This window comes from Silene latifolia, chromosome 8 (assembly GCF_048544455.1).
Source record: "Silene latifolia isolate original U9 population chromosome 8, ASM4854445v1, whole genome shotgun sequence".
NCBI lineage: Eukaryota > Viridiplantae > Streptophyta > Magnoliopsida > Caryophyllales > Caryophyllaceae > Silene > Silene latifolia.
The window spans coordinates 56673424-56685975 of NC_133533.1; the positions used below are offsets into that span (position 1 = coordinate 56673424).

Sequence of the window (12552 nt, forward strand, 5' to 3'; positions counted from 1 at the left end):
GGAATTAGGGTTTTCGGAGAGACTTTAGAAGTGAATCTCGAAAAGATATGAAAAAGATACGAAAAAATACGCAGAAAAGGGCCTGGGAAAAGGCGTAGCAGTCCCTGCGTCTCTTGGAAGAGGCGCAACACCTGCTGCGTCTATTCCCAGGTGGTTTCCTCCTGTGGAAGAAAGATTTCCGTGTTTAAATTATGAAATAACGGGATAATCTTATTTTCCTTAATATTTTGTATGAATATTACGGGAAATTGTTTACCAAAGATTAAAAGATTGTGAAATATTTATAAAATATGGAATAGAAATATCCGGAATATTCCAGAACATTCTGACTCGGGATTCAACGGTTATCAGAAAATGAAGACGGTTTTAGGCCCGGACTCCAAATGTACTCTAATTACTGTCAAAACGACCGTATCGGCGCGTAGATGACAACTAAGAGGTAAACATCAGTGTTTGAGCAATCACTTGACGATAAACTTACGAACTGTCACAAATCGTTCCGCGTACCAAACATGCGGCGCAATCATCACCGGGTGGTTTGCGAGAGGTGTAGAAATGAGGTATCTACACATTTTAACTTAGGTTTTAACATAAGTAATTAAAATAGGAATCAGAGATAGGAATAGGAATTGGGTTGAGGAGAGAGGATAATTAAACAGAATAGAAAATATGGGGAACCCACATGTAGAAACTCAGCAACCAATAAGAAGTCTTTAAAAAACATAGCTTTTATACTATGTAGATGTGAAAAAAAGGAGGGAAGGTAAGAGGGTAGAAGGAATGGTGAGAGTTTTTCGCCAAAGCTTTCTTTCATGGAAGGAATTATTTGTCTTGGACAAGAGAAGAAATTCATTTTCCCTTCCTTCCAAATCCATTCCACCTAAATTTATTAACCAAACAAGGGAAATTGTCTCCCTTCTAATTCAAATTCTTGTTTAAAACGAACAATATTCTGTCTTAAACTTAAAACAGGTTAAATATACTTATGTGAAATGAATATGACAAAAGCAGAATGCATGGAAAAGATAAAAGGTTTATCGTATATACCTATGTGAGGTGATATTTGACTTATCGTAAGCTTAAGATGGATAGTATCGTCTTAAGCAAGAGTAATTGCCTTCCTAACACACACACGCACACATACGCACACTCCAAAGGTTGGGCAAATTGTTCTAAATTTTTATATTCTCATTAAGTTGGTGTATGACGACGTAGCATATTTGATGTAGCTAAAAATTACTCGACGTAGCATATTTGATGTAGCTAAAAATTACTCGAGGCATATAATTGGTAAATACAAAAAAGCGGCGAGGGCTTTGTATCTACAATTTATTGTCCATAAAGTATCGTCTAAGGCACTAGGTTAAATCTTTTTCGATATTATTATCATCTTATTATTGTTGTAACTTGTAAGTGATGGTGATGGTCGTGGTGGTGTTAATGAATGGATATAGGGGAGTTGTAATGGCAGTGGTGGTGCAGCATGATGGTTTCGGTTATGGATTTGAAATTACAGTTTTGAAAGATAAGAGTGAAGATGGTGACTGGATGGGAAGTGGATGTCATAGATGGTTTGAGGAAGATCATGGTTTATGATGGAGGAAGATAAATGTTTGAAGGACGCTCGAGGAAGATAGAGTGGTGATGAGGGTATGGATTGTTAACCGAATTTGTAGCAAAGCCAATGAATAAACGGGCAGGTAACATGTGACCTAAATGACAAAATTAACAAACTCATAGTATAAACTAATAAGACGTTTGGTTTGAGATTCTCAAGAAAGTGAAAGGGAATGAAATTTCCTCTGGGGCGTTTATTTCGCGCATGGGTATAAGTTTAGAATCAGGAATCATACTTGGGTGGTATGGGGATGGAACTTCATTTCTCATAACTTGTGTTTGTTTCAATTGTATGCGGTATAAGTTTAAAACTAAGTTAAAATTGAAATATGTAAAATGTTTCATTTACAATATGTCATAGTATTAATTTTCACATTTTTGTTTATTATAATTTGATACCCATGAGTATCAATCTCGTACCTAATTCCCTCATTGGATATGAGAAACCAATACCTCATGGGTTTGAGGTATGGGTATGAAACCCCCAAATTTTCCAAACAAACACTTGGTATGGGTTTGGTTCATTCCAAACCTATACCTCATACCTTTTGTGTTTGAACCAAACACCCCATTAAATGAGTTGTATAATCTTTTCTTATATTAATCAGAAGCTTACCTTTCTTTGAAAAAAAAATATAAAAATCGAAAATTTCCCATAGTGCCCTCGAACTTTGGCAGATTACACATGGTACCCCTCATTTTAAGTTTCTACATATGGTAAACCCCTATGTTTACTTTTTTCTTTCCCAAAATACCCTTAGCAAAATTTCCATCATAATACCGTTAGTTTACAACTTCTAAACACTTTACCTCTTGCTTTTCCCATAACACATCTTCTAATCCCCAATCTTCATCTTCCTGGTTTACATCTTCAAGCCTAATCTCACCCATCCCCTCTAACACCACCACACCACCACGTGTATTCTATACCAGATTAAGATTTATTTCTTGAAAAGGAACAACACGCAAACCGCAGTTGTAAACACTGTCAAAACCACAACAATGAAAAGTCATAAGCACCATGAAAAGAGCTCTCCTAATCAATATTCGATAAATTCTAATTAACACTTGATAATGAAAACATTCAATTGTAGAGATTATGTTTATGCGGGTGCTGAAACTGAACAATTAAAATGATATGTCAGAACTCGTTACATAAACCTCATAATGAATGTTTGGGTAAAATGAAAAGTAATGTCATATCTAGTTTCATTAATAATAGATCATAATGAAAAAGGCTGAATTTGATGTAACTCATATTTACGCACATTTAGTCCCCAAACTAGCCTCGTTTCATATACTTTTATTATGTGATTATTATGGTCGTTTCTTGTCTTTAGCTTCCTATTATGCAAAAAATATGAGTGTGGGTTGCTAATTCTTTGTTATGGTCGTTTCATATAAATCGTTAATTCTTTGTTATGAGAAAACTAAGTTATGAATTGCACTAAGAATAAATTATGAAATGAAATAAGAAATTTTATAAATTTGTGAACTCAAATGCACTTACCAATTCCTTAAAAGCCAAAACTGCATTCTTCCTTCCGAGAGTGTAGGTTGCTAATGTAACACCCCCATATGGTCGGGACCCTTCCTCTAGGTAATTCCTGTCACATGAAGATGTCACAAGCCTTGGTTCCCCAAGAGTGTAGTGCGAACAACAAGTAAAAAAGTATTTTAAATAACATAAATAGTTAAGTTGTAGAGTTAAGTGATAACAAGTTAAGAGATATGCAAAATCATCCCAATGGTACAACCAAATCGAAAGGAGTTTAAATGTCAAAAACTAAATATGAACAAGTGGCGACAATAAGGTAGACCGCTCCCAAGCCCGCTACTCAACATGTGCACCTGTCGACACTGCTCCCCATATGGGCGGAAATCACCATATGGTTCATCACATACATTAAAACCCAAGTGTTAGCCAATGATGTGAATGTTTAATAATAAACAAGAGATGCAACTAACTTACTAATTTAATGAGGTATGTAAACAAGGCAAGTATCCACCAAACTCATCTCCTCCAACCATGACCGGGAAACGCCCACGATGTCACTAAAACCGCTAAGGTACTCGGAACACGTCCGTGGTACCGTGCCCGAGTATGACTCGGGTCCCCTGCCAGACGACATGCCTCACCGCATGAGTTCCTCCATAACCCAAGTACTAATGTGGACATTTCCGTTGAAGTGGGAGCTCCAAGGGAGATTTGAAAGGAAGACGGTTTCCCAACCACCTTCCATCTCCAAAACCATCATCAACATCCCCCAACAATCTCCAATGTCAACAATTCACCAACAAAAGAACAATTAACCAAACAAACATGTCATTAAGATTCATACAACAACCAATTCTTACTCATAACTTCATTAATTCATTTCTCTTCTTTCGATTGTTTACCAACATGTTATAATGCAAGATAATTAATACTAGAGTCATTCAATATACTCATTCTTCCCAAAATCACCATGAGACCACAATATGTACCAACCCTAATTATCCAAAACACCCGTTATAATGCAACTACTATGAAATAAATGTAATTAATGGTACTAAATGCACAATTAGACACTCATAACACCATAGCTAAGTAGGGAAACCCTACCTTGATCTTATCTTCACAAATCCACAAGCTAATCCCTAGAAATGCTCCTCAATGAAGCTTCCTGTACATATTAATTACTATAATCAATACTATAATCTACTATAGTAAACATACTAATTAACCCCTTTAATTATTCCTCTTAAATTCTATAGTCTAATTAATTATGGTGTAGCAACTAAATTAAGTAAAGTTATTAAGACAAGATTAAGGGATTAAAGTCTAGGTTAACTTACAACCAAAGATGGATGAACAAATGGCAAGAATTCTCCTCTTGAACGACTAGGGTTTTTGAGAGGGTTTGATGGTGGAGAGTTTAGAGAGTGGCGAATAGTGTTTGAGATGGGGTTTTGGTGGGGGAATCTGAAAAGATAGGGTTATGAAAGTGGCATCTCACCAAACAATTCCCATATAAAACTCACTCGACCGACACTCGATCGAGTGGAAGCCCACTTGGTCGAGTGGAGGCTCCACTCGGTCGAGTGACCGATTTTCCAGGCCTTCCAGCTTAGTGTATTGGGGTACTCGGTCTTCCACTCGGTCGAGTGGATCAGTACTTAGCCGAGTGGGTTCTGCATTCGGTCTAGTTATACATAAATAAATACGAGGTATTACAATCTACCCCCCTTAAAAGAACTCCATCCTCGAAGTTCACTCTCGACACAAGGTATGAAACATACCCCCCCCCCCCCCCCCCAAAGGTGCACTATGGTGAGTCGGGGTGATTATAAGACTAGTGTTGATTCAAAGGTGATGTTAGATGGTGGTCAACTACATATAAGAAAGAGGAAAAGGGAGGAAACTCTATTTAAGGTACTTGTGTAGTACGCCCTACCCCTCTAGAAACATGGTTACAACCCCGTAACCGACTCATACCTGCTTGGAAAGGTGAGGGTATCACTCTTTAATGTTCTCCTCGGCCTCCCAAGTGGCCTCTTCCACAAGGTGATTTGACCATAATACTTTCACCAAGGTTGTCTCACCATGGCTTGTCTTCCTAACTTTTCGGTCTAGGATTTCTTTGGGTGTTTCCACATTTGATAGGGCATCATCGAGCTCAATCATCTCGGTCTCAAGCACATGAGACGGGTCGCTTACATACTTCCGTAGTTGGGATACGTGGAAAATATTGTGGACGCGGTCCAAGGCCGGGGGAAGTGCAAGACGATAGGCTACTTCCCCGACTCTATCTAATATTTCATACGGACCGATGAACTTTTGGCTCAATTTCCCTCTTTTGCCAAACCTCATTACCCCTCTCATGGGCGAAACCTTGAGTAATAATTGTCCCCCAATCCAAACTCTATGTCACTTCTCCTCAAATCGGCATAGCTCTTTTGCCTATCTTGTGCCGCTCTCATCTTCTCACACGGACTTGATCAACCATGTCTTGGATCAATTGAGGCCCTAAAATCACGGTTTCAGTACTATCGTCCCAACATATCGGACTTCGGTATTTCCTCCCATATAAATCTTCAAATGGAGCCATACCTATGCTAGAATGGTAGCTATTGTTGTAGGAGAATTCGATCAAGTGTAACCTTTCTTCCCATGAACCTCCGAATTCGAGAACACAAGCCCTCAACATGTCTTCCAACGTTTGAATTGTCCTTTCCATTTGTCCATCCATTGCGGGGTGGAAAGTCGTGCTCATTTTCAATTGAGTACCCAAGGAGCTTTGAAGCTCTTGCTAAAACCTTGAGATGAACCGCGAATCTCGATTCGAAACAATTTCCTTTGAGAACCCATGAAGCTTGACCACATACTTGCAATATGCGTTAGCTAGTTCTACCTTGCTCCGAGTATCCTTCATTGGAATGAAGTGAGCCGACTTGGTTAGTCTATCCACGATAACCCGAATCATATTGTTCCCTTTTTGAGTCCTCGGTAAACCCACTATAAAGTCCATGGAGATCGACTCCAATTTCCACTCCGGTACATCCAAAGGTTGCACCTTCCCTTGTGGTCTCTTGTGCTCCCCTTTTACTCTTTGGCAAGTCAAACATCTTGCCACAAATTCCGCTACTTCTCTTTTCATATTCGGCCACCAAAAGGTCTTCTTGAGGTCTTTGTATAGCTTGTCACCACCCAGGTGTACCGAGTATGGTGTATTGTGAGCTTCATTCATTATCTTCTTTTTAAGCTCTTCATCGCATAGCACGCACCATCTCCCTTTGTGTAATACCTGGCCTTTGTGGGACCCGTACTTAGACCTTGGGACATGTGAGAGGAGGTTTAGACCGATAAGAGAGCACTCAGAAAGGAAATGTAGCCTTACACTAGACCCGAACCTAGACCGATTGGCGTTGCAGCGGACCGAGTGGGTCTACTTAGTCGAGTGAATGGTACACTCGACCGAGTGATTCCACTCGACCGAGTGGACTCGGCACTCGGTCGAGTGCCACTGCTTCAGAACACGGGATTTAATCCCTTTTCTCTCCTAACCCTAAATCATTTCCACCATCCTCCTTATATCTCCAAACTCCCTCCCCTCTATCATAAACCCTCAAAAACACCTTCTACTTGGGATGCAAGCTTGGATTAGGAGATCTACCACCTTCCTCTTCATCTCCTTCACTTAGTAGGTAAAGATCTCTCCCTTTCTAGTCTTTAAACACTAACTTTTGGGGGAATTCGTCATGGGTAATTAATTAGCAATTAATAAGTGTATTTGGGGTAATTAAGGGGTAATAATAAGGGGATTTGTAATATATATTAGTATAGGATGTATTGTGATAGTTATTATGTAATTTGTATAGGATGAGACGGTTCCTTGAAACGGTTTCGGTCCGGATTCGAGTAGCTTGAGGAGATTTCTAAAAGGTAGGTTAATCCTACTCGGTTTCAATAATGTGGTGTTGTTTATGTTGTAATTAGTTCACATGAATTAGGGCATTTGCATTATAATATGTTTAGTAGTTAATTACATCATTAAGAGGATGATTATGGTATGTTGGGTTACAATTCATATATTGGTTGTATTTGTGTGTGTGGAGGATATGTTGTGGTTGTTGATTGTTTTGGAGACGTAAGACGGTTGGGAGACCGTCTTACGCTTAAGTCGCCTCTTAGAGTTTCTCACTCTAAGAGGAATGTGCACATTAATGGCTTGAGTCACAGAGGGACTCGTGTGGTTGAGACACGATGTCTGGCAGGGGATCCGGTTGGCTTTCGGACCCGGTACGTCTGGGCATGTCCCGGTACCTATTCGAGGTTGTTGATATGTCTGGGCGTGTCCCAGTACTAGTGTGGTTGTCGGTATGTCTGAGCGTGTGTAACAACCCTAAATTTTTATAACCAAAAACGATAAACTAGAGATGGAAAATTCACGGCTGTCACTCCACACTTAGCTGATAATGCCAAGTGCAAGGTAAATACAGAGTCAACCTTTAAAAAGAAAATACATGTCTCAAAACTTTATCAAATAATTAAGACGTTGCAGCGGAAGACTTAAGTCTTACAAAATTTAAAACAATAAATAATATTCAAATCCAACGGTCTTATAAAATTATAAATAAATTAAGACAGAGTCTTTATTAAAAATCCTTCCACGCTCGTACTACTCCCTGGATCCAGTATGCACCCATGCAGCATCTCAAGTGTACCTATCAACTGTACCCAAAATATAAACAGGTACAGGTTCTAGTGGGGGAACGAACCAAACATAAGGACGTCAGCAAAAGTTGAGTTTTGAGAAAATAAGAAGAAATGACAAATTCATAGAACAATATAATAAAATTTACAAAACTCCAAAAATCAGTAAGAAATAATTATATTCCAAAACCAACATTATCGTAAATCCAAAAACAATTATTAAACCATTTGAAATTCATAACTTTCACCACCTGTGTGCAAAGGTCCTACCCTTAACACGGTATAGAGGCACCACCCGTGCTTTTTTAGACTCATAAAAGTGCGCACCTCTCACATTTGGATAGTCAGTAGGATGGAACCGCCAAAGGAGAAAGTCTAACTACCTAGCGAGTGGGGGCCAGACAATCCCCACCCAAATGAACTCGGGCCAAGAGTTAAATTTTCGGGACAGAATCCCAGGAGCGTCAAAGACGACCTTAAACCTTATAGACCAGAATAAGACCAAATTTTACAAAGCGGCCTGAGCCGAAACCATTCCAATAAGTGACCCACGGTCACAAAAGTAAATATTCAAAGTTTACAAATAAAAGTAGAAGTAAAAGTCCACCGATGTCAAAATATTACAGAAAACAGTTAAAATGTTAAACCGAACATGCTCTTAATTTTAAAAAGGGTAAAAGTCCTTACCTCTCGAGACGGTGATTCAAAGCTACCTTAATCCAAGGATTCTTTTACTTTGTAACCACAAGCTACATGTATAGAAAATTATCCGGTTACTACTTACTACATAGACCCGTTATCATATAAACTAACTCACGGCACTGATTATGCAAATAACCCATAATAGATAAATCCTCGTATGCATAACATCCATCCAAGTCACGAGCTAAAATAGTTTAACAATACTGAATATGAATACTTGATCAAAGCTATCACCCTTGAATGTCAAACATGTTCAGTGCATCCAAGTGCCCACGATCCACTTTGTATAAATCACAATTTATACTTATTGACTATCCTTAATTCATAAACATTCTGTCTACTCAAAAGAAATCCCAAATTAGCTACACTAACTACCATAAATCCCAAGATTAGCACCATAATCAATCTCCATATCAAAATCTAAAACAACTTACAGTCTACAAAAAACAAGAGTACATAATCTAATAGCCATTGAATCTTAGCAATCAGAATACTTATAGTTCAGACCATATCCCCACCATGGTATGTAGGAGTCCACCAGGAAGTCAGGAACCATGTACTTTACGAAGGATACCAACCACAAAAGCAATAAACACTGTGACCTTCATAAACTCAGCAAATAACACAAATACAATCGACCCCGAACAAAAATAAGAGTATTAAGGGTGGTGGAACTGCGTTACATTAAAACGAAAATTGATTTATAAAACTAACAACAACCTGAGTGAAATACTTACAAATTATACGGTGTGAACGAGGGAAGAAGAATATGTGATCAAGATCCGTGGTCGAAAATCCGAAAATTATTGTCAACTTTTTGAGCAACAAGGAAAAGAGAGAAGAGGGGTTGGAAGGCAGAGAAAAGAAGGATGAGATGTGATTGAGGGAAATCTACTCACCTTACTCTAAATGTGCGCAAGGAAACTTACTGTTCAAATGAACAGTAATAAGACGGCGTCGTTTTGCTGTTCTCCCTTTTCTTTTTCCTTTTTTTTTCACTTTTTTACCTCCATTCGCCACAATCTACTCCCTTGACTCTCTCTATGCTTTGCATTATACCCTACCTTCTTCTCTGTTCCCTTTCCTCCGCAGAGCTTCAGCAAATTTATGGGATCCATAGCTGGTCTTCGCCGTGACACACGCCAACCCCAATTTAAGATAAGGTTGTCGTCCTCTTAATTTGGTATGTTATTTTTTCATAGTAGAGCCTTTCTTAGTGTCGTCGTTTCATTTTTATTTATTCTCTTGAGAAATACTACCATCATCATCATCGTCATCAATTCATGATCATCTTTTAATCCCTTAATTACTTCATATAATCATCGCCTACTAGAACCGCACCTTTCTAATTACAATTAACAATCTGATCAAACATCTGGGCACTTGAAATTTTAAAGTAGTATTGCTGTAATAAGTTAACAAAAATGGTGGTTATCAAGATCTACGTGTGCAACTTCATTTATAGGTTATATGCTCAAATCTGACTCTAGAATACCAAATAATCATATTCTGTGTGAAAATTGGTCATATGGGTAGTGCCCGCAAAGTGTTTGATCAAATGCCTGAACAAAATATTTTCTCGTGGACTACTTTGTTATCTGGCTTCTCCCAAACTGGGTTCTTGCACTGTTCAGATTACAAGACCTATTCTGTACGCATTTTTCATGCCATGAGTATTCTATAGAAAGTAAGTCCTTAGAGTTTTTTTGATGCTATGGTTTATAATATCGTCACAATTATACATCAACTTTTGTCTTGAGTCTTGACCCATGGTTTGTAATTTCATCACAGTTAGTTATAGATGAACTATTGTCATTACCTTTGGTTTATTTCAGGTTCGCATCCGTGAATTCATCACTTTGCAAAGTGAAATTGGAATGAAAGCGAAAGTCATAAGACATTCATTGCCCGTACCATGAGGGACATGTGATTTGGGCTGAGCTATGAATAAGTAAGTTAACCCTTTTATCTCTTTATCATAACTTTGTGGTCTAGATAATGCTTTTTGTTCATTGTGTTTCGTGGGATCTTATTTGGGTTTTGTTGTTTAAGCATTTAACTTTTGAACTTTCGTCTTTGGAGTTATAGTCCCTAAAATTGGACAGTGTTTGAAGTTCTTTTGATATTAGAATTTCACCATACTTGTAAGTGGCATACTGGCGTGGTTGTTTATAAATTTAGACATTGTTGAAGCATCAGCTTTAATGGGGCTTGAGTTAAAAATTATTTGCTTAATCAACTAGCATTTGCTCATTTTATGCCTTTCTTTTCCTGTTATTTCGTCATTGTGTTTGTGTGCTTTGCTGAATCAGAAGGTGTTTGAAGAAAGATATTGAGAAGTAAAAGGTAGTCTTTCCTTTTAGGAAAAATCTTTTACATGAAAAGAGAGACTTCGCTCATTTGTTTGCCTTTTCCTTGCATGTCTGGTAGTGTAGTGTTGCATTTTCGTGCTTCAAGAAGTTCTTAGAATAGAAAATTAGAATAGTTGGTCATTAGATGGAAGGGTGTTGTGCCTGTGCCCACGATTAATTAGACGTAGCTGCGTCAAAGGTGGAATAAGTAATTTCATTGATCTTCTTTTTAGGTGCAGTTATGTTAATTTTGAAATTGAATTTCATGTAAATGTTTAGGGAATAAGGATGTATGAAATTGTAAATGGGATATGAAATCGAGCTCATTTGTTTTATTTTAAAAGTTCCTTTGATATTTCATGGATAAACAAATTGAATCCTTAAGTGATATGAAAATCCTTTTAACATGGAACAAGAGTGAACGACAAGATCATAGATACGATGGAACTCTAAGCTTTTTCCCCGAATTCTTTGTTGCTCTTTCTTGTATGCCTAGATTGTGCATTTGTGTGTATAGGTAAAAATTTGGCTTTGGTAGATCTTTAGCTTCTTGTCATCCAACAAACTCAAATCTTATTAATCTATTCACAAGACTCAACACACACTCTTTACCATATATTGCATCATTTTTCGGTTTGGATCGTTTCCCTCAAACTATAATACCTTTTTATCTTTCCATATTGTGTTATTATAGGATATCGTGGATTATTTGAAGAGCAAAGTGCAATGTTGGAAGCATCCCCTGAAGAAAATTGAAGTTGAAGGTGCCGATTGCTCAAGCTTACTCTCGGAACCATCAGAATTCGAGTTCAGGTTTAGACTGTCATGGTTCTCAGTGAGTGTTAACTTAATAGCAACTGTAATGTAAATTAAGCTTGAACTATCATATTGTATTGAGCCATTGGGTTATTAGATGGGGAGTATTCAAAACCCTATATATGGGTTCCCCGTAAGCCATAAAGACCGAACTTTATATTTTCTACTTCCTCTATTCCAATCAATTTTATGCCTTTGATTAAAATATAAATAACGTATATTTAACAAATGTATAGAATTTATTAGAATGGAAGTAGCAACTTGTAGGCAATTACATCAGATTTTTACATGTGAGTTTTTTCTCCGTTCATTTCAAATGTCTATGGCTTGATTTAGTTAGAAAGACTACGAGACGAGATTTTACAATCGTAATCAAGGAGAGCAATATATTCTCTTAAAAGAGCTGGATTTGTGAGGCTCAAGTTTTACATTCCCCCCAGAGAATAAATGGGATGTCGTAGCTGCTATTATAGTTCATTTTAGTTTATACGAAGCTAAAGCAACAAAACTAATAATCAACTTTTATGATCCAACAAACAATCGCAATCCGTGCATGAATCAAACTAATCCAACTAAACGAGTTATAATATCTTGGGGTATCGTGCGCGAAGCGCGCGATACAACTAGTAAAATAAAACGTGGGATACTGTTATTAGAAAGCCGGGTAATAAGGTTTTTGATAAAGTGCGGGTTTCGAAAATTCGGGCTGTTATAAAACTTTAAAGTTTTTTTTTTTTCGACAATTGTAAACCATTATATTAAATAAAACGAAAACAAAAGTGTCAGTTACAGACACAAGTACAACAGTAACCTATGTGACACCCTCATTCATTGCGGAAAAGTAAACACATAATTCTAGATAAAAACTGC

General features: G+C 37.6%; 2 long non-coding RNA genes across 2 annotated transcripts; one reads left to right on the forward strand and one right to left on the reverse strand.

The window, feature by feature from the left end:
• Positions 1-7539: 7539 nt before the first annotated feature.
• LOC141596877 (uncharacterized) lies at positions 7540-9403 on the reverse strand. The gene is made up of 2 exons (XR_012522623.1): positions 9253-9403; positions 7540-8562 (listed from the first exon to the last, which is right to left on the reverse strand). It is a non-coding gene; the product is annotated as an uncharacterized LOC141596877 (long non-coding RNA).
• A 50-nt stretch (positions 9404-9453) lies between these two features.
• Positions 9454-11888, forward strand: LOC141596876 (uncharacterized). The gene is made up of 3 exons (XR_012522622.1): positions 9454-9698; positions 10351-10466; positions 11561-11888. It is a non-coding gene; the product is annotated as an uncharacterized LOC141596876 (long non-coding RNA).
• The last annotated feature ends 664 nt before the right edge of the window (positions 11889-12552 follow it).